At 45.6% G+C, this 18807-nt stretch overlaps 1 protein-coding gene across 1 annotated transcript in view; it reads right to left on the reverse strand.

Moving 5' to 3' along the window:
- Positions 1-12892, reverse strand: part of LOC119976519 (neoverrucotoxin subunit alpha-like) — a 98123-nt gene extending 85231 nt beyond the window's left edge. Inside the window, exon 1 of the mRNA XM_038817065.1 lies at positions 12628-12892. The gene's annotated coding sequence lies outside the window, so the exon portion shown is untranslated. The remainder of the gene's footprint in view (positions 1-12627) is intronic.
- Positions 12893-18807: the final 5915 nt, after the last annotated feature.

Consider the following 18807-nt stretch of genomic DNA (forward strand, 5'->3'; position numbering starts at 1 on the left):
TAAAGAGATACACTGAGGCCCTTCACAGATAAAAGAGGAGATTTTGGCTGAAAGCTTTGTCAGAGGTGGATTTTAAGGAAAACCTGAAAGGAGGTAAGGAAGGAAGACAAGTAGAATGGCGAAGGTGGAGGAATGCAGGAGAAACCAGTGTCATTGGAGCAGGGTTCAGAGGCCGCAGATCATAGTGCTGGAGAAGATTACAGAATCACAGTTGTTACAGTGCAGAAGGAGACCATTTGCCCACTGTATCTGTAAAGGCTCTCCAAATGAGTAACTCACCTTGCACCTTTTCCTCACCCAATTCCTCCTGTCACCCTGCACAATTTTCCTTTTCAGATAATAGTGTAATTCCCTTTTGAAATGATGACATCATCCTTACTAATCTGCCTGCTGCAGATGCATCTGTCCATGGCAGTATTGGTCAAGTGACTACCGCACAAACAGTCCTTGCGGAAACAAAGTCCCGTTTTCACGTTGAGGATACCATCGATCATGTTGTGTGGCACCATTATCGTGCCAAATGGGATAGACTTCGAACAGATCTAGCAACTCAAGACTGGGCATCTATAAGGCATTGTGGGCCATCAGCAGCAGCAGAATTGTACCCAACCACAATATGCAACCTCATGGCCTGACAGAGCCCCAACTCTACTTACCACCAAGCCAGGGGATTAACCCTGGTTCAATGAAGAGTGCAGGAGAGCATGCCAGGATAAACACCAAGCTAACCTTGAAATTAAGTGTCAACCTGGTAAAGTTACAAAACAGGACTAATTGCCTGTCAAACAAGATCAGCAGCAAACATTAGGCGGAGCCTAACAACTAACAGATCAGATCTAAGCTCTAAAGTTCTGCCACATCCAACCATGAATGATGATGGATAATGAAACAACACTCAGGAATGCACGCACGTCCGGAGCACAAACCTACAGTAGAAAAAAAACCCAGAATGTATTATTTTAGATATTGTAACAGATCATTTAGGAATATGATTAGGCAGAGTCAACACAAATTTGTCAAAAATGATTTCCCATTCATGATGTGTTGGGTAAGCTGGGTCTGCGAGGACTGCGTTTACTGCAGTAGTGAGAGAGACAGGCTTCCAACACTTGAAGAAGTGCGACTCGATTTTATTGAACTCTTAACTATCATACATACTTTAACTGTGGGTTATAACTATGCTGACTTGACTGGAGACCTGAGGCTAACCTGACCAGACTATCTTCCTGCCACATGGTGTATGATCTAGTTGCTGCTCACGGGCTCTGACTGTCTCAGAGGCTGGATCCCAAGAGAGCGGGGAAAACGAGTGCCCTCTGGCTTTATAGTGTTCGTGTCCTGTCTGGTGATTGGCTGCTGTGTTCTGTGTGTTCACTGGTCATCCTGTGTGTCAATTAATGCCTGTCTGTGCACCATCATATCCTTGTGTGTATATTATGACAATTCACAATGCTATCAGTGTTTTGAGGATGTCACTAACAGAGCGGATAAGAGAGAACCAGTATATTTGGTAATCTGTGGATTTTAGTTTATTTAGTGTATATATTTGTATGTATGTTTGTGTATTTCTCCATCAGAGTGACCAACACCAGAGATTTTACAGAGGGGCAAACTTGTATGAGGGCAGAGGGACGAGGGACTGGCAGACATGCAAGAGTGGAGGAGGAGGACCAATCCACGACCAAGACCTGACCCTGGACGAAAGGCCAATTACCAGGACAGCCTTGGAAAACCTGTATGTTTGTAAGTTGTAAGTTTGTGCCTGTACGCCTGTGTATTTATTCTTGTATAATTTTGTCTCAGTTTGTGTGTATGTTTATGTGGTTGGGACAGCACAGTAGCACAAGTGGCTAGCACTGTGGCTTCACAGTGCCAAAGTGCCAGGTTCGATTCCCCTCTGGGTCACTGGCTGTGCGGAGTCTGCACGTTCTCCCCATGCCTGCGTGGGTTTCAGCCGGGTGTTCCAGTTTCCTCCCACAGTCCAAAGACGTGCACGTTAGGTGGATTGGCCATGATAAATTGCCCTTCGTGACCCAAAAAAGGTTAGGTGGGATTATTGGGTTACGGGGATAGGGTGGAAGTGAGGGCTTGAGTGGGTCGGTGCAGACTAAATGGGCCAAATGGCCTCCTTCTGCACTGTATGTTCTATGTGTCTGTGTCTATTCGTGTATGTGAGTTGCCTATATATTTATGGTAAGAAGTCTTACAACACCAGGTTAAAGTTCAACAGGTTTGTTTTGAATCACTAGCGTTCGGAGCACTGCTCCTTCCTCAGGTGAATCTGGTGTTGTAAGTCTTCTCACTGTGTTCACCCCAATCCAATGCCGGCATTTCAACATTGTGTATTTATGAATTGATAGGTTGTTGTCAAAGCCTCAATTGTTTCCTCCTTTGTAAGGGAGGGTTGCTGGTGTAGTGGTAATGTTGTTGGACAATTAATCCAGAAGCCCAGGCTATTCCTGTGGAGACATGGGTTAAAATCCCAACATGCTCTGAAGAAAATCCCTTGAAAGGCCAACTATGTTCCTCTCTCTCCACAACTGCTGGCAGACTTCTGAGTATTTCAAGCACTTTCTAATTTAATCCCACAATGGCAGCTGGTGGAATTTGAAAACAATTAGTATAACATCTGGAATTGAAAGCTAGTCCCTGTAACAGCGAACATGAAACTCATTGATTGGCATAAAAATCCACCTGCTTCTTTAATGCTCTTCAGGGAACGTCTGGCCTACATGTGACTCCAGACCCACGGCAATGTTGTTGACTCCGAACAGCTCTTTGAAATGGCCTAACAAGCCATTCAGTTGAGGCAATTCGGGATGGGCAGCAAGCAATACTCACATCCTATGAATTAATATAAAATAAACTTCCTTCAACAAGGAGGGATGCACGGTGGCATAGTGGTTAATACTACTGCCTCACAGCGCCACGGACCCGAGTTCAATTCCGGCCTTGAGTGACTGTGTGGAGTTTGCACTTTCTGTGTCTGCGTGGGTTTCCTCCGGGTGCTCTGATTTTCAACCACAGACCAAAAATGTACAGGTTAGGTGGATTGGCCATACTAAATTGCACCTTAGCATCCAGGGATGTGCAGGTTAGGTTAAGGGTTATGAGGTTAATTAGTTCAGTTGTAAGACTTCTTACTGTAACAGGACAAGGGCAGCAAGTGCATAGCAACACCATCCAACACCTGCCAATTCTGCTCCAAACCACTCACAATCCTGGCTTGGAAATATATCATCATTCCTTCACTGCTGCTGGATCAACATCTGGGAACTCCCTCTCTAACAGCACTGTGGGTGTACCTACAGTACATGGACTGCAGCGGTTCAAGAAGGCAGCTCATCGCCACCTTCTCAAGGGCAATTAAGAATTGGTAACAAAAATGTTGGCCTAGCCGGTGACACCCACACCCCATTGACAAATTTTTAAAAATTATCGCCACCTTCCGGCCTTATGTGCTCTCCTCCACCAGTTACTCAATGATCTTCAGAATCAGAAACCCTGGTTCTTATTTCCTCTCTAGGCTGAATATTACTCCCAGCAATCCAGGATCAGTGAAACAACTATAGAAGTGGTGTGGGAAAGAGGGGTTCCATTTCACACGGCACTGACATCAGTATTGGAATAGGAGGGATCTGTACCGTTGGGACGGTCTTCACCTGAATTGATCTGTGTTCTAGTTGGAAGGGTAAATAGGATGCTCACAAGGATGTTAAATTAACAAGTGAGGGGAGGGAGGGAAGGGAATGGTAAAACTTAAGGGCAGCATGGTGGCATAGTGGTTAGCACTACTGCCTCACAATAGCACGGACCTGGGTTCAATTCCGACCTCGGGTAACTGTATGGAGTTTGCACTTTCTCCCTATGTTTGCATGAGTTTCCTCCCACAATCCAAAGATGTGTAGGTTTGGTGGATTGGCCCTGATAAAATTGACGTTTAGTGTCCAGGGATGGGTTAGGTGGGGTGACTAGGATAGGGCAAAGGAGTGGGACTAGGTAGGGTGCTCTTTTGGAGGATCGATACAGACTCGATGGGCTGAATGGCCTCCTTCTGCAACTGTCGGGATTCTATGGTTCTACGGGAAGTATAATGGTTAATTACAGCAAAACAGCCGGTTAGCATGTGGGGAGGTGGGTTCAACTACACAGAAAATTATGAAAAAAGTGAAAGGCAGGAAGAACTCGGGAGATGTTATTAATGGAGGTGTTAGGATTCAAAAAGAAAGTATAAAACCTTGCAGAAGGGCACTTTACCTGAATGCTCATAGCATTTGAAACAGCACAAATCATCGCCCATCAGTATGATTTAATGACCTTTACAGAGACATGGTTGCAAGGTGGTCACGACTGGGAGTTAAATATCCAGGGGTACTCAGAGGATTCGGAAGGACAGGCAGGAAGGTAAGAGAGGTGGTGTAGCTTTGATATTTAAGGATGACACATAATTACGGCCGTGAGAGATGATATAGGTTCTATGGAGAAAAAGGTTGAATCCATTTGGGTGGAAATTAGAAATAGTAAGGAGAAAAGGTCACTGATAGGCATAGCCGATAGACCACCAAATAATAACATCACGGTGGGGCGGTCAATAAACAAAGAAATGGTACAGCAATTACCATGGGGGGTTTCAATCTACATGTCGATTGGTCAAACCAGGTCAGTCAAGGCAGCCTTGAGAAGGAGTTCATTGACTATATCCGTAGTAGTTGATAGTTTCCTCGAACAGTATGCAATGGAATCCAAGAGGGAGCAAGCTATCATAGTTAGGGATCCTCTTGGAAGGAGTGATCACAATATGATTGAATTTAAAATACAGATGGAGGGTGCGAAGGTAAAATCCAGCATGCTGCTGTGCAGAGGGACCTGGATATCCTTGTGCATGAATTGCAAAAAGTTGGTTTGCAGTTGCAGCAGGTAATTAAGAAGGCAAACGGAATTTTCTCCTTTAGTGCTAGAGGGATTGAGTGTAAAAACAGGGTTGTTATGTTGCAGCTGCATAGGGTGCTGTTGAGGCCACACCTGGAGTACTGTGTTTTGGTCACCTTACTTGAGAACGGATGTACTGGTGCTGGAGATGATGCAGAGCAGTTAGCCACGAGAGTGATTCTGGAGTTGAGAGGATTGGCTTATGAGGAGGGACAAAATAGATTGGGACTATATTCATTGGAATTTAGATGAATAAGGGGGAATCATATAGAAATATATAAAATTATGACGGGAATAGATAAGATAGAAGCAGGGAGATTGTTTCTACTGCCAGGTGAAACTAGAACTGGAGCATAGCCTCAAGAAAAAGGGAACAGATTTGAGTTGAGAAGGAAGTTCTTCACCCAGAGGGTTGTAAATCTGTGGAATTCCCTGCCCAGCGGATCAGTTGAGGCTACCTCACTGAATATTTTTAAGGTAAAGATGTATAGATTTTTGAACAGTAAAGGAATTAAGGATCATGGTGAGCGGGTACGTGGAGCTGAGTCCACAAAAAGATCAGCCATAATCTGAGTGAATGGCAGAGCGGGCTCGAGAGGCCAGGTGGCCTACTCCTGCTCCTAGTTCTTATGTTCTGAGCTGAAACCATGCACAACAGGTTCAGGAAACAGCCGACACACCTGTACTTCAAAATATGTGAAACATGAAGAACAGAATGAAAAAAAGATATGGTTATCTCTCCAGCTCGATTCACATTCCACAAATGTTTCCTTCTACGGGAACAATTACTGAGGTGCATACTTAAACAAAGAATCATCCGGACTCAAAACGTTAACTCCCTTCCCTCTACACAGATGCTGTCAGACCTGCTGAGATTGTCCAGTATTTTCTGTTTTTGTTTCAGATTCCAGCATCCACAATGATTTGTTTTTATTTCAATACATGTCTGATGCGGGTTTGCTGTAATATTCTCGCCATTCATGCAGGAATTGCGGGATCAGAGCCCATCGATTTCTCACCCACTCCAAACTCATCCCCCTATAATATGGTAGGTGGGCAAGTGCCAAAATCAAATGCCTGCTCACCATAAGACAATAAATATTTAAGAGTCATTAGGCTTGTTAACATGCCTGTTAACTTGAATAATCTGCTGTCCATTACAAAATGCACTTGGCATGGGATGTGGGAGTAGGCAGATTCCTTCCCTGACACTCATACTACCCCCCCACCCCACCCCCACCCCCCTCCACCCCCAAATCTTACCAACTAACCTTATTATAACCTGGACAAGACCGAAGGGGTTGGAGAACTCAGTCTCCCCATGAGTCTTGCCAAATATGAAACCAACAGAGGAGATCTGGCTGGGTTCTGATGTGTATCGTAAATATAATTATGATGCAATAAACCAACTTGACTTTTGACCATCTGGGTTTGGACTCGTTTGTGCCTACTAAACTGGCGACGAGGATAAAACTGCATTATTGTTGATGCTGCTACACCATCACCTCTGTTTCACCACTGGACTAAACTGGAAGAAACTTTGCCTTCATTTGGAAGATTGGATGTGTTTGACACAAGTTTAGAGGATTGGACACAGTACGCAGAACGCATGCATTATTTTTTCTGGGCAAACACTATAACCGATGTTGACCGACAGGCAGTAATATTGCAAATTTATGTGGAGCTCATACTTACAGAGTGATAACAATCCTTACATATTCTGCAGCTCCTGACACTAAAACATCTGAACAACGGTGACCTGAGTGGTGCAACATTCCAACCCGAAACCATCTGTTATAGTACAAACGTACCATTTTAATCCAGCAGAGAGGACCCTAGGAGAGTCTGTAACCCAAGTTTTTTGAGAAGGCTATGAAAACTAGCCGAATTTTGTGAAAACAGAACTTCCTTTGCTGAAAAGCTGCGTGACCATTTGGTTTGCGGCATAAATAACATGGCTACTCAAAGAAAATTGCCAGCCGAACCATCCCTAGACCTTCAGCAGGCTGTCCAAATTTTGCTTGCCCACAAAAGGATCATAAGAGGTGTGCAAGAGGTCTAGAAGATGGAGGTAAACACCCTAGGACCCGACCCTCCTGGTGGACGATGCCCCCAAGACAGAAAACCCGCCCTGGACCAAGTACCATAGGGGCCAGGTCCATTGGTCAAGGACCGAAATGTCCCAATACCTCCCCAGACTCTATAGAGAGAAAGCCCAGGCACTGTAGAGCATGTGGTTAGGAGCCATGGGGAGCGCAAGGCATGAGTCAGCCAGCAACCCCAGCCAGCCCCACCAGAGGTAGGTGCCAACCGAGGGCCCGTACATCCCACCAGGACAGCCAGAGGAGGACTGCTTGCAGCTGAATTATATTGAAGCAGATTGAGTGGCCTCCATCAAGTTAACCATGCTAGTTAATGGGCATCCATTAGATATGGAACTTGATAGAGGAGCTGCGGTTTTCGTTTTTGGAAAGCTGACCTTCGATAGGATAAAGTCGGGGGTACAGCAGTTAGATCTGAATGACACCCGTGCCCTATCAGTGATGTACACTTGTGAACTGTTAGCCATTTCTGGAACCACACTGACCCTGGTGGTTTATGGACAACAGTTGGTGTGCCTTCCATTGATCATAGTCAAGGGACTAGGCTGCAATTAGCTAAAACGCCTACACCTGGACTGACAGCAGATTTTCCAAATGGGATCCAGGGGCCTGTAGGAAGTGTTAGGAAAATACCCTGGGGATTTCCATTCAGGAATGGGGAAAATAAATGGGGCGATGGCAAGAATTCAGATCGACTCGGACGCACAACCGAGATACTTCAGGACTCACCCGATCCTTACGTTTGGTTGGCAAAAGTCAAGGCCGAACTCAGCCGGCTCAAAGGCCTTGGAATCATTAGCCAGTACGCTTTGCTGACGAGGCAGCACTGGTGGTCCCGGTACTCAAACCGGATAAGATGATCAGGCTGTGTGGGGACTATCAGTTGACAGTCAACAGGGCCTCCTGGTTGGATCGTTAACTAATGCCCCGCATTGAGGATCTTTACGTGAAATTGGCTGGTGGACACTCATTTACGAAGCTCGATATGAGCCATGTGCACTTGCAGCTAGAATTTGACCCTGCCTCCCATAAATACAATACTATGAACATCCACAGAGGTCTTTATAAGGATACCAGTTTACACTTTGGAGTTTCATTGGCCTTTGCCATATTCCAGAGGGTAATGGAAAACATACTGAGAGGATTTCCATGAGAGGAAGTGTATTTGGATGACATATTAGTCATAGGGGAATGGAAGCAGGAGCATTTAAGAAATTTGGATGAGGTTTTCCGTCGTTTCTCTGAGACGGGCGTTCAACTGCGGAGAGAAAAAGTCATATTTTCTGTGAGGGAGGTTGTGTACCTCGGTTATCGTGTGGAGCGTGAGGGGTTGCCCCTGGTTGCGGAAAAAGTATGGGAAATTCAGCAAGCACCCAAACCTCAAAATACCACCAAATTGCAGTCTTTTTTTGAGATTGGTGAACTATTGGAAATCTCATCCCTGGCAACCACATTAGCCCCCCCACACCAGGAATGTTCATGGAAAAAGCAACAGGAAGAAGTAGTCACATAAGGAAAAAACAAATGACTTCCTCAGGCTTGTTAACACATTGTGGTCCTGAGAAACAACTGATAGGTGTGACGCCTCACCATGGGGCATTGGTGCTGTTATATCACACCGCTTAGAAGATGGCAAAAAAGGGTCCGATCACCTTCACCTCCCGGACACTGGCCGTGGCCGAAGGCAATTTGGCACAAATTGTGAAAGAAGGTTTGGCAGTTGTCTTCGGTGTGAAGAAATTCCATCAGTATGTGTATGGTCGATGACCAACGATTATCATGGGCCACAAACCGCTGTTATGTCTTTTTAAAGAAGACAAGGCAATTCTGCCCATCGCCAGGAGCCAGTGTTGGGCCCTCCTATTGGCCATCTATGAGTACTCATTTGAACATCATCTGGGTACCCAGATCGCTAACGCGGATGCATCTGAAGTCAGATCAGCCTTCTTGAAAGTGAATCCATGGAAAGCAAGGCGTCCTGACGGGATCCCTGGTCGTGCACTCAGATTCTGCACGTACCAACTGGCAGGTGTAATCGTTGACATCTTCACCCACTCCCAACTCCTCTTCGAGGTCCTGTTTGAAGAAGACTACCATCATACTAGTGCCAAAGAAGAATAAGGCGATATGCCTCAATGACTACCATCCAGAAGCGTTGACATCTATCATTATGAAGTGCTTCGAGAGGTTGGCCATGCGACACATCAACTCCATACTCCCAGAATGTCTTGATCCACTGCAATTCGCATACTGCCACACGACTGTGTGGCAAAATATGGCTCCAACTCCATCCATAGGTTTGCTGATGACATGACCGTTGTGGGTCGGATTTCGAACAACAGTGAATCAAAATACAGGAGGGAGATGGAGAACCTAGTGTGGAGTGGTGTTATGATTACAATCTCTCCCTCAACGTCAGCAAAACTAAGGAGCTAGTCATTGACATCAGCAAGCAATGTATCGTACACACCCCTGTCTGTGTAAATGGAGCTGAAATGGAGATGGTTGACAACTTCAAATTCCTAGGTATGCACATCACCAACAATCTGTCCTGGTCCACCTATGTCAACGCTAAGAAAGCACAATAGTGCCTATACTTCCTCAGGAAACTAATGAAATAGTAATAGTCTTTATTATTGTCACAAGTAGGCTTACATTATCACCGCAATGAAGTTACTGTAAGGGGCAGCACGGCGGCGCAGCGGCCAGCACAGCTGCCTCATGGAGGCGAGGTCCCAGGTTCGACCCTGGCTCTGGGTCACTGTCTGTGTGGAGTTTGCACATTCTCCCCGTGTTTGCGTGGGTTTCGCTCCCACGAGCCAAAGATGTGCAGGGTAGGTGGATTGACCACACTAATTGGAAAAAATGAATTGGATACTCCTAAATTTATATAGAAAAAAAATGAAGTTACTGTGAAAATCCCCTAGCCGCCACACTCTGGCGCCTGTTCGGGTAGACTGAGGGAGAATTCAGAATGTCCAATTCACCTAACAGCACATCTTTGGGGACTTGTGGGAGGAAACCGGAGCACCCGGAGGGAACCCAAGCAGACACGGGGAGAACGTGTGGACTCCGCACAGACAGTGACCCAAGCCGGCAATTGAACCTGGGACCCTGGCGCTGTGAAGCAACAGTGCTAACCACTGTGTTGCCCTTTCGGCATGTCCACATTGACTCTTACCAATTTTTGCAGATGTGCCGTAGAAAGCATCCTCTCTGGCTGCATCACAGCTTGGTATGGCAATTGCTCGGCCCAAGAGCCCAAGAAGCTACAGAGAGTCGTGAACACAGCCCAGTCCATCACATGAATCCTCCTCCGATCCATTGACTCTGTCTACTCCTTCCTCTGCCTTGGGAAAGCGAGCAGCATAATCAAAGACTCCTCCCAAATAGATTGTTCTCTCTTACAACCTCTTCCGTCAGGCAGGAGATACAAAAGTCTAAGAACACGTAATAACAGATTCAAAAACAGCTTCTTCCCCGCAGTTACTAGACTCCTGAATGACCCTCTTATGGACTGAACTGATCACTGCAAGCATCTTCTCTAATGTGTAGCACTGCAGGTGGTATGCTTCACCTGGTGTTGTGTCTATGTATTTGCATTGTGTATTTATGTATGTCCTATGTTTTCCATTTATGGAATGATCCGTCCGGACTGTACGCAGAACAATACTTTTCACTGTACCTCGGTACACGTGACAATAAATCCAAATGTAATTATTAAGCCGACTGCCTTTGCCTCAGCACCCCACTTCTCCTCCCAGGATTGATGAGGTCACGGCCACGCTCAACTTTTTGGATTTGTTGTTGGTTACAGTGTCTCAAATCCTGAAGGGGACACAGACTGGCCCAGTTCTTTCAAAATTGCAATACTTAGTTCTGCATGGGGGTCAGCATAGAAGCCTGCCAAACGAGTTACGGGCATTGTCGACAAAAATGTCCAAGTTTAGTGTAGAAGACAACGTACATTTGTGGGGGATGCATGTCGTCTTTCTGGGCGAGAATCAAGGCCTGATTCTGAGGGATCTGCACAACGGGCACCTGGTGGTGTCCAAAATGAAAATACTCGCCCGTAGCTACCTTTGGTGGCCGGGCATAGACGCAGAGGTAGAGAGGGTAGCCCAGCTGTGCGACGAATATCACGAACAACAAAAGCTTTCGCCAGCCACACCTCTTCATCTCTTCACCCTTGGGAATGGTCAGGGCGACCGTGGATGTGGTTACATGCTGATTTCGCCAACCCCTTTCTAGACTCCATGTTCCTTCTTCCGATAGATGCCCACTCTAAGTGGTTGGAGGTTGAAAGAATGCTGTTGACCACCTCGACGGTGACCATTGAGAAATTGCACCTGTCTTTCAGTTACACACTGTATCCCAGAAGTGTTAATTACCGATAATGGAACGCCTTTCACAAGTGAAAAATGCTCAGGCTTCCTGAAGAATAACGGTGTACAGCACATCTGTACAGCCCCGTATCACCCGCTTTCCAATCGCTGGCAGAAAGGGTGGTACAGGCATTCAAACGAGGACTGAAAAAACTGACTCCAGGGTCAATGGACACGAGACTGGCCAGATTCCTGTTCTGCTGTTGGACCACTCCACATGCAGTGATAAAGGTAGCACCGGCTGGTTTGCTAATGGGCTGAAGGCTTTGAACCAGTCTTAATCTGTCTTTCCCAGATAGTGGCAGGAATGTACGCCATAGCCAGGAGCAGCAAGGTCATTGCCCGGTTAAACGACGACCGCCCAAGCTGTTTGTACCAGATGATGCAGTCTATGTTAGAAACTTTTCAGATGGCGCCCAGTGGATCTCGAGGTCCATCATCTGCCAGACAGGGCTGGTATCTCATCAAGTTCAGGCACAAGGTCATGGTTTGAGAAAGCACCCTGATTTCTATCAGGTCCAAAAGATAGTCTTGCAAAAGATTCCTCCGGAGAGGAAAATTAATCAAACCAATCCGATGACAGTAGAAGCAAGAGCATTATCTAAAGTGGGTCAAGACGAAATGAGAGAGGTCATAGATATGGGTTCTCTCATGGAAACCAAAGCATTAGAGATCTGTGATGGGGAACAAGCAGTGCAGCAGCCTTAGGCAGTGCATCCAACATGGCATTCCGAACAGAAATGGTGTTCTCCATGCAGATATACGCTCCCTGATCCAGCCCCGCAAGTGCAGGATGCTCAGCCACTGGCGAAGAGAATCCGGCACCATCCTACACCACAGTCGTCAGAAGAGTCTTTGGACTTTTGAGGGATGTTATAACCTGCACGAGACCTTTGGGGTTGCAACAATCAGTCGCCTGGTGAGTCTCGCCGAATACCTGCTAAGGGAGCAGGGAGCCCGAGGGCATTCAAGATTGAGATCTGTAAAACATTGGCCAAGTATGGAACTGACAGAGAGACCCGGCTGGGATCTGATATATATTGTAAATATAATTGCTTTGCAATAAATCAAGTTTCTTTTGACCATGTCAATTCGGACTACTTTGTGGCATACTAAACTTATACTCTGGCTTGTCAAAGTGGCTGGATCCTTAAACCTGCCAACTTTACGGCAGCTAGTTCTGTAAAAAAAAAGGGACATGGCTTACTTACCTTTGACTGAGTTGTCCTTGACTGCAGGTTTCAGGAACCCGCTCCCCTTACATAGATCTTGCCAAGTCTGAGTTCGAAGCTTGCCCGAGATTGGAGTGGCTGAATTTCAAGGTGCGTATTTATTTTGTCAACTTGCTAGTTAAAGAGCCAGGATCAACCATCCAGGATCAGCTAGAAGTGCACAAATGCATTAATGTAGTTCGAGAGTTAACACTGTGTGGCGGAGGCATGTGAGCACTCGATTTAGTGCTCTCGACATGTAGATCCTGAAGGACGAGTCTTGCAGCTTCGTTGTTACCTTACAATCCACGTTAAAACAGGAAATATGGGTGTTGGATCTGCGTCTGAATCTGAATTTTTTTTTCTGAAACTTGAGTCTTCCATCTGGTCTAAACCTGCACAATTGTTCACATAAAATTCCTCCCACACAGAGACAGAAATATAGTCAAATATAGAGAAATATAGCGATAGACTGAGAGAAAGAGACAGAGGAAGTGGAAGAGAAAAATAGATATCTCAACAAGAACGAGAGAGCGGAGAATGTGTTCTACCCTGTCAGTGTAATGTTGTGGCACAAATTCTGTACAGACATCAGTAAAATCCCAGGAAATTCCCTGCCCAGCTAGTGATGTGAGAGAGATAGAGAGAGTGAGAATGGAAGAGTGAATTCTGTACTTACCGGGAGAGACCCAGGAAAAACACAGGGAGATGGAGAAAAGGATCAGCAACATTCTGGGAATCCACTGTCCCTCTTCCAATCAGTGACTGGGAAGTAAACACTCAGAATGGGAAGCGTCTACTGTTTAAAGACTGGGGAAAAATAAGTCTATTGAGATTCCATTTCATTGTTTAACCTGAAATCTGATCCTTTCTCTCAAGCTGCAGAACGAGTAAAAATCCAATTGAAGCGATAAGTAGTCATCTGACACCAGCAACCAAGAAAAACAAATTCTGACAGATTGAGTTTCAGGCTGTGAAACAGAAACCAGAGTGAAAGATCTTGGCGAATAGTTCCATACTAAAAGGAGGAAACAATGGAATTCTGGACCCCACCCACACAGTCATGGTCCCAATCCATTTTGCACTTTCCTCTTCAATTTTCTAATATCTCTTTTAATTTTTTCACATTCTGTATTTGACACTACTCAGGCCCCGTTGGGACAACCAATATGCCGGTCCCTGCTCGGGTGGCTTTTATGCTCGATTTTACAAATCCCAGCAGGGTGGGCCTCCGCCCACTACCTGGAAAGCTTGTACTCCACTAACCCTACGGTTTCCCCATGGGCCTTGTGGGGGTTATTACACCCCCCTCTCCAAGTCCAAAGGTTCACCCTCTGCAAACATCTGAGGAGGCCTTCCTTGCCGCTGCACATGAGACTGTACTTCTGCCTGCAGTGGGAATGGGTTGGGTGGCATGTAATGGAGAATTATAGCTGGGATTTCGACCCCGGACATGGCCTTTGTGTCCAGCTCTGAGCTGGAGTCATCTTCGTCTTGATGGCCTGGTCGTTGGGCCAGCGAGGGTTGCCTGCCTTGGTTAAGGAGTGGTTCCCGGGTAGATGGAGGTCCCCACGTACCCGATCAGGTGTCCTGCAGAGCGAGCTCTTAGTTCTTTAGGTGGTGCACGTGTTCATATAGGGTCTTCCCTTTGTGACCATAACCCTGTATGATACAGGTCCTGTTTTCTCCAATATGGGAGTCAGAATGCACCAACTCCGAAGTTGGGGGCATAAGCTGCAGCCTTGGGTGAATAATTCCACCCTGACGTGCTGTGGTCATGAAAATGTCACTGCGAATCTTGCTGCAGCTCAACTTTCCTGCCCAGGTTTGGGAAAGTCAGGCTTAATTGGTTTCTGAGGCGTTGGCCCATCGGCACCTCCACTGGTGCCACCCCCGTTATAACATGTGGCATAGTCCTATATTTGAAAAAGAATCTCGCCAGTCGGGGTGCTTCTTTGACATGTTTCTCTCGGATGCTTGAACTGCCCATTTGGCAGGCCATTAGATGATGGGTGATATGAGCCTATTTGGATATGTCTGATTCCATTCATCTGTGTGAACGTAGAAAATTCTTTGTTCGTGAATGGTGTCTTGTCAGTGACTGCAACTTCAGGAAACCCATGAGTGCTGAAAGAGTGCCTCAATTTCTTGATGGTGGCCTCAAAGCGGTAGAGGCCATCTTATATACATCAAACCAATTGGAATGGGCATCCACAATGATAAAAAACATAGGCCACAGAAAAAGCCCAGTGAAATCAGGGACGCCATGGTCATTCCCAGGGGTGGGGGAGGCCACAGGTGGGAGTTTTTGGTGCTCCTGACATGCCGGGCAACTTTGCATGACTCACTCGATGTCTCATCCTCATTGAATTCAGGCTACCAGATGTAAGTTTGAGCTGCATCTTCATCTTTGAAGCCCTCTGATGACCATTGTGTAAGTCCTTCAGGGTTAATCCCTGACTCGGTGGTGACCAAGCGAGCTCCCTACAGGAGGATGGCGTCTTTGACACTCAGTTACTGCTGGTTTTTCGCATAGGGCTGTATGACTGCTGGGGAGTTCCCCTGGAATGCGCCATATAATAACATGTGGCGGAAGTTCACCAATTTGGGATCCTTCTGTGTCCATGCACATATCTGTCCATGATGTTCAAAGTCATCATGACTTTGTCTGCCACTGGTGGAGACGGGTTACTCACAGGCAGCGTAAATGACTGAGGGCGTTATCGTGGGCTATCTGGGTCATAGTGGGTGAGTAGTTGGGAGGATGACAATAGCCTCTTCCCCCCTGCAGTGAATGCTTCTTCCTGTGGAGTACCCCAGGCCCACTTTTGGTTCTTCTTTAACAAGCTGTGCAGGGGTTCCAACAGAGCGGCCAAGTTTTGAATGAATTTTCCGTCGTAATTTACAAGGCCCAATAATGATCGTAATTCTGTAACATTTCGTGGAGTTATGGGCCCCTTTTACGGCCCCACAGGATACAGGCTGTCTGTCCACCCTATACCCCAAGTATGGCACAACTTTCGCTCTAAAAATTGATTTAAAAAAAATACATTTAGAGCACCCAATTATTTTCTTCCAATTAAGGGGCAATTTAACATGGCTAGTTCACCTCGTGTGCGGACAATTCGCCGAAAGACAATTAGCCGACAGACAGTTGGCCGACAGACAATTGACAGACAGGACAATTCACAGACCGGACAATTGGCCGACAGACAATTGACAGACAGACCCGACACTCATTAACAATTAAAGAATAAAAGGGATAGGTGAAAGAGAAATACAAATACAAAAAAATTATTTATTAAATATCATTTATTAACGGTTATTAAAAAAATAACTCATTTATATAAAAAAAAGACAGGAACAGTCTATTAAAAACTCTTACATACAATTATGTGCACATGCACGTAAAAATTTCAACCCATCTTCAGCATTGTAGTTTAGTACAAGTTTTTGGAGTCTTTTCTTGAGGCGAATGTATTTTTTGTTTTCCCTTGCCACATCAGCCCCTGATAATGCCTGTTCTATTATAATTTCAGTGCTTGACTGTTCAATCCTAAGCTTCTGAATTAATTTGGATAAATTAGGGTGATGGACATTGACTCTTCTACTGAAGGCATGGTGCCACCCTTCTAGCGAGTTGTTAGTTTTTGGGAGATCACTGAGAACTCTGGAGTGACACGACCATAAATAAATGTCAAATATTGGGCGTCGACGTCTACCGCGTTGCATGATTCCTACCCATGTACACTCGAAATAAGACAGGAACTGCTCCAAAATTTCATCTGTTTGTGCATCTAAAGAATGAAGAAATTGTTCAAACAAAACAGCAACATCATCAGGTGGTACGAAAGCTATCGCTTGCAGCTGTTTTATAATGAAAGCATTTTCTCGGTCGCTGTACCACGTTTGTAATCCTGTTGTCTGTATCTTGCGCCATAAACACTGGCCAAAGTGAAAAAAACAACCATACACAGAAACGTGAGGTAAATGTTTTTTGATGCTGTTTATAGCAGCTTTCTCAAAGTCCACTGTAATAGACGTCACATTTAAATTCCTTCCTTCTGTAATGAATTTAAATATTAAATCATAATTCTCTTCACTTTTACTGTTTGTTACACAATAAAGTAGTGGCACTGTCTTACGTTCAGAAATTAGTGCATGTATCGTGTATAGCTGCTTACCCAAAGGCGCAGAGTCAAAAGTCCCGTCACAAAACCACTCGGTTTTTTTGGATAACATTTCCAAATTTTTCAACGTACCAAATATAGAAACATCTTCATTTTCATAGAGTAAAAAATCATCCCTTCTTGGAGTCTTATATAGTTCTTCCTCACTTATTACTGGTCTTTTTCGTCGCACCGTACGCTTGAGAGAGTCCTTTTTTGGTAATGCTCCGACAATGGTCAAGGGGATATCGGACGTTACATTATCAATGATAGAGCTTGGCAATTGTTCAGATTGTGCAGCAAGATGTTTTATCTCTTCTTTAACTTTTGAAGCTTGATTCTCAATAGGTGTTGGCGGATGCGAGTGTTCAGAAGACGTTCTGCTAATTACGGCATCGATCGTTGTCATTCTTGCATTGCAGACTTTACGATTTGCGCATTTCCAATAAGTCTTTGAATCCCTGGTTTTGTCAATAATATAGGCGTATCCCTCGAACAGAAGCTTTTTGCCTCCTCGCTCCGTTTTGGCAAACTCCATGATAGATACTGAAGAGCTTTGAATAAGGTCTTGAAATTAATTTACAATTGTTGAAGTACGTAATTTAGTATAACTATTTTAAGCGGGTTCACTGTCAACTAATTGTCTTGAAGTCTTGAAATTCATTAACAATTAATGATGTACGCAATTTAATATAACTATTACAAGGGGGTTCCCTGTCGACTAATTGTCTTTCGGCCAATCGTCCTGTCTGTCAATTGTCTGTCGGCCAACTGTCTGTCGGCTAATTGTCTTTCGGCGAATTGTCCTACTACCAGTTCACCTACCCTGCACATTTTGTTGTGTTGTGGGGGTGAGACCCATGCAGACACGGGGAGAATGTGGAAACTCCACACAGACAGTGACCCAGGACCGGGATCGAACCAGGCTCCTCAGCAACTGTGAGGCAGCAGTTCTAAAAATGCATTTGCTTCTTTTAGGCAGAAGCCAACCTGGGAGAGTCCTCTGAGAACCGCCTCTAGGTTTTCCATGTGTTCCTTGTCGGTGATCCTGTACGAAGCACATCATCGAAATACACTGCGACCTTTGGCAATCCCTAAAATATTCCTTTGGAAGATCACTGGAGCTGGTGAGACCCCGAACGGGAGGCAAGTGTACTCAAATAATCCCCTATGGATGTTTATAATTGCATACTTTAGAGGTGTGGAGTCCAGTTCCAATGCAGATAAGCATCGCTCATATTAAGTTTCGTAGAGGAGCACCCTCCAACCAGTTATGTATGTAAGTCCCCTGGGCATAGGGTAGTGGTCCAGGTGACAGATTTCCTTCCCTATAGGACATTACTGAACTAGATGGGTTTTTACAACCCCGTTGGTGGTCTCTTCAGCTCCAGGGATCTTCCAAAGGCATCCTTCAGGGACTGCCGTATAATGGTTTCATTTTAATTCCAGATTTTTTGATTGAATTTAAATTTCACTACCTGCCATGGCAGGATTCAAACTCGGGTCCCCAGAACATGACTCTGGGTCTCTGGATAACTAGTCCAGTGACAGTAGCACTACGCCCTTGCCTCCCCATGTAAGGTGCAATGAACAGGCCGTACCCTGAAATATCTGGACTGAGCCTCTGGGTCCCTTGGATGTGTACCTAGGCTCCATCTTTCTTGCCCAGACCCTCATGGGACACCTCTGGATATTTGCTGAGATCCTCACACAGGTTTCCAGTATCCATCTGGAAAATCTGCTGCCTATCGAAGTGGAGGACTCAGCCAATCACGCCGCAGCAGGTTAGTCCTGGTCCCTGCACCATGACCAAAGGTGGCTGAGGGCATGAGCTCCATGGTGCAGGGCTTCCACTGCATGGTGCAGGCAATAGTTTGAATCCACGAATCTCAGTCCAGCTGCTCCTCTATCCTATGGAGGAGCCCAAAGGCCATGGGCCCCCGAAGGAAAGAGGGTTGTCAGGAGCGCAGCTCAGGGGCCTTGACTCAGAAAATCCTGGGGGTGTCCAACC

Source organism: Scyliorhinus canicula, chromosome 13, assembly GCF_902713615.1.
Source record: "Scyliorhinus canicula chromosome 13, sScyCan1.1, whole genome shotgun sequence".
NCBI classification, from domain to species: domain Eukaryota; kingdom Metazoa; phylum Chordata; class Chondrichthyes; order Carcharhiniformes; family Scyliorhinidae; genus Scyliorhinus; species Scyliorhinus canicula.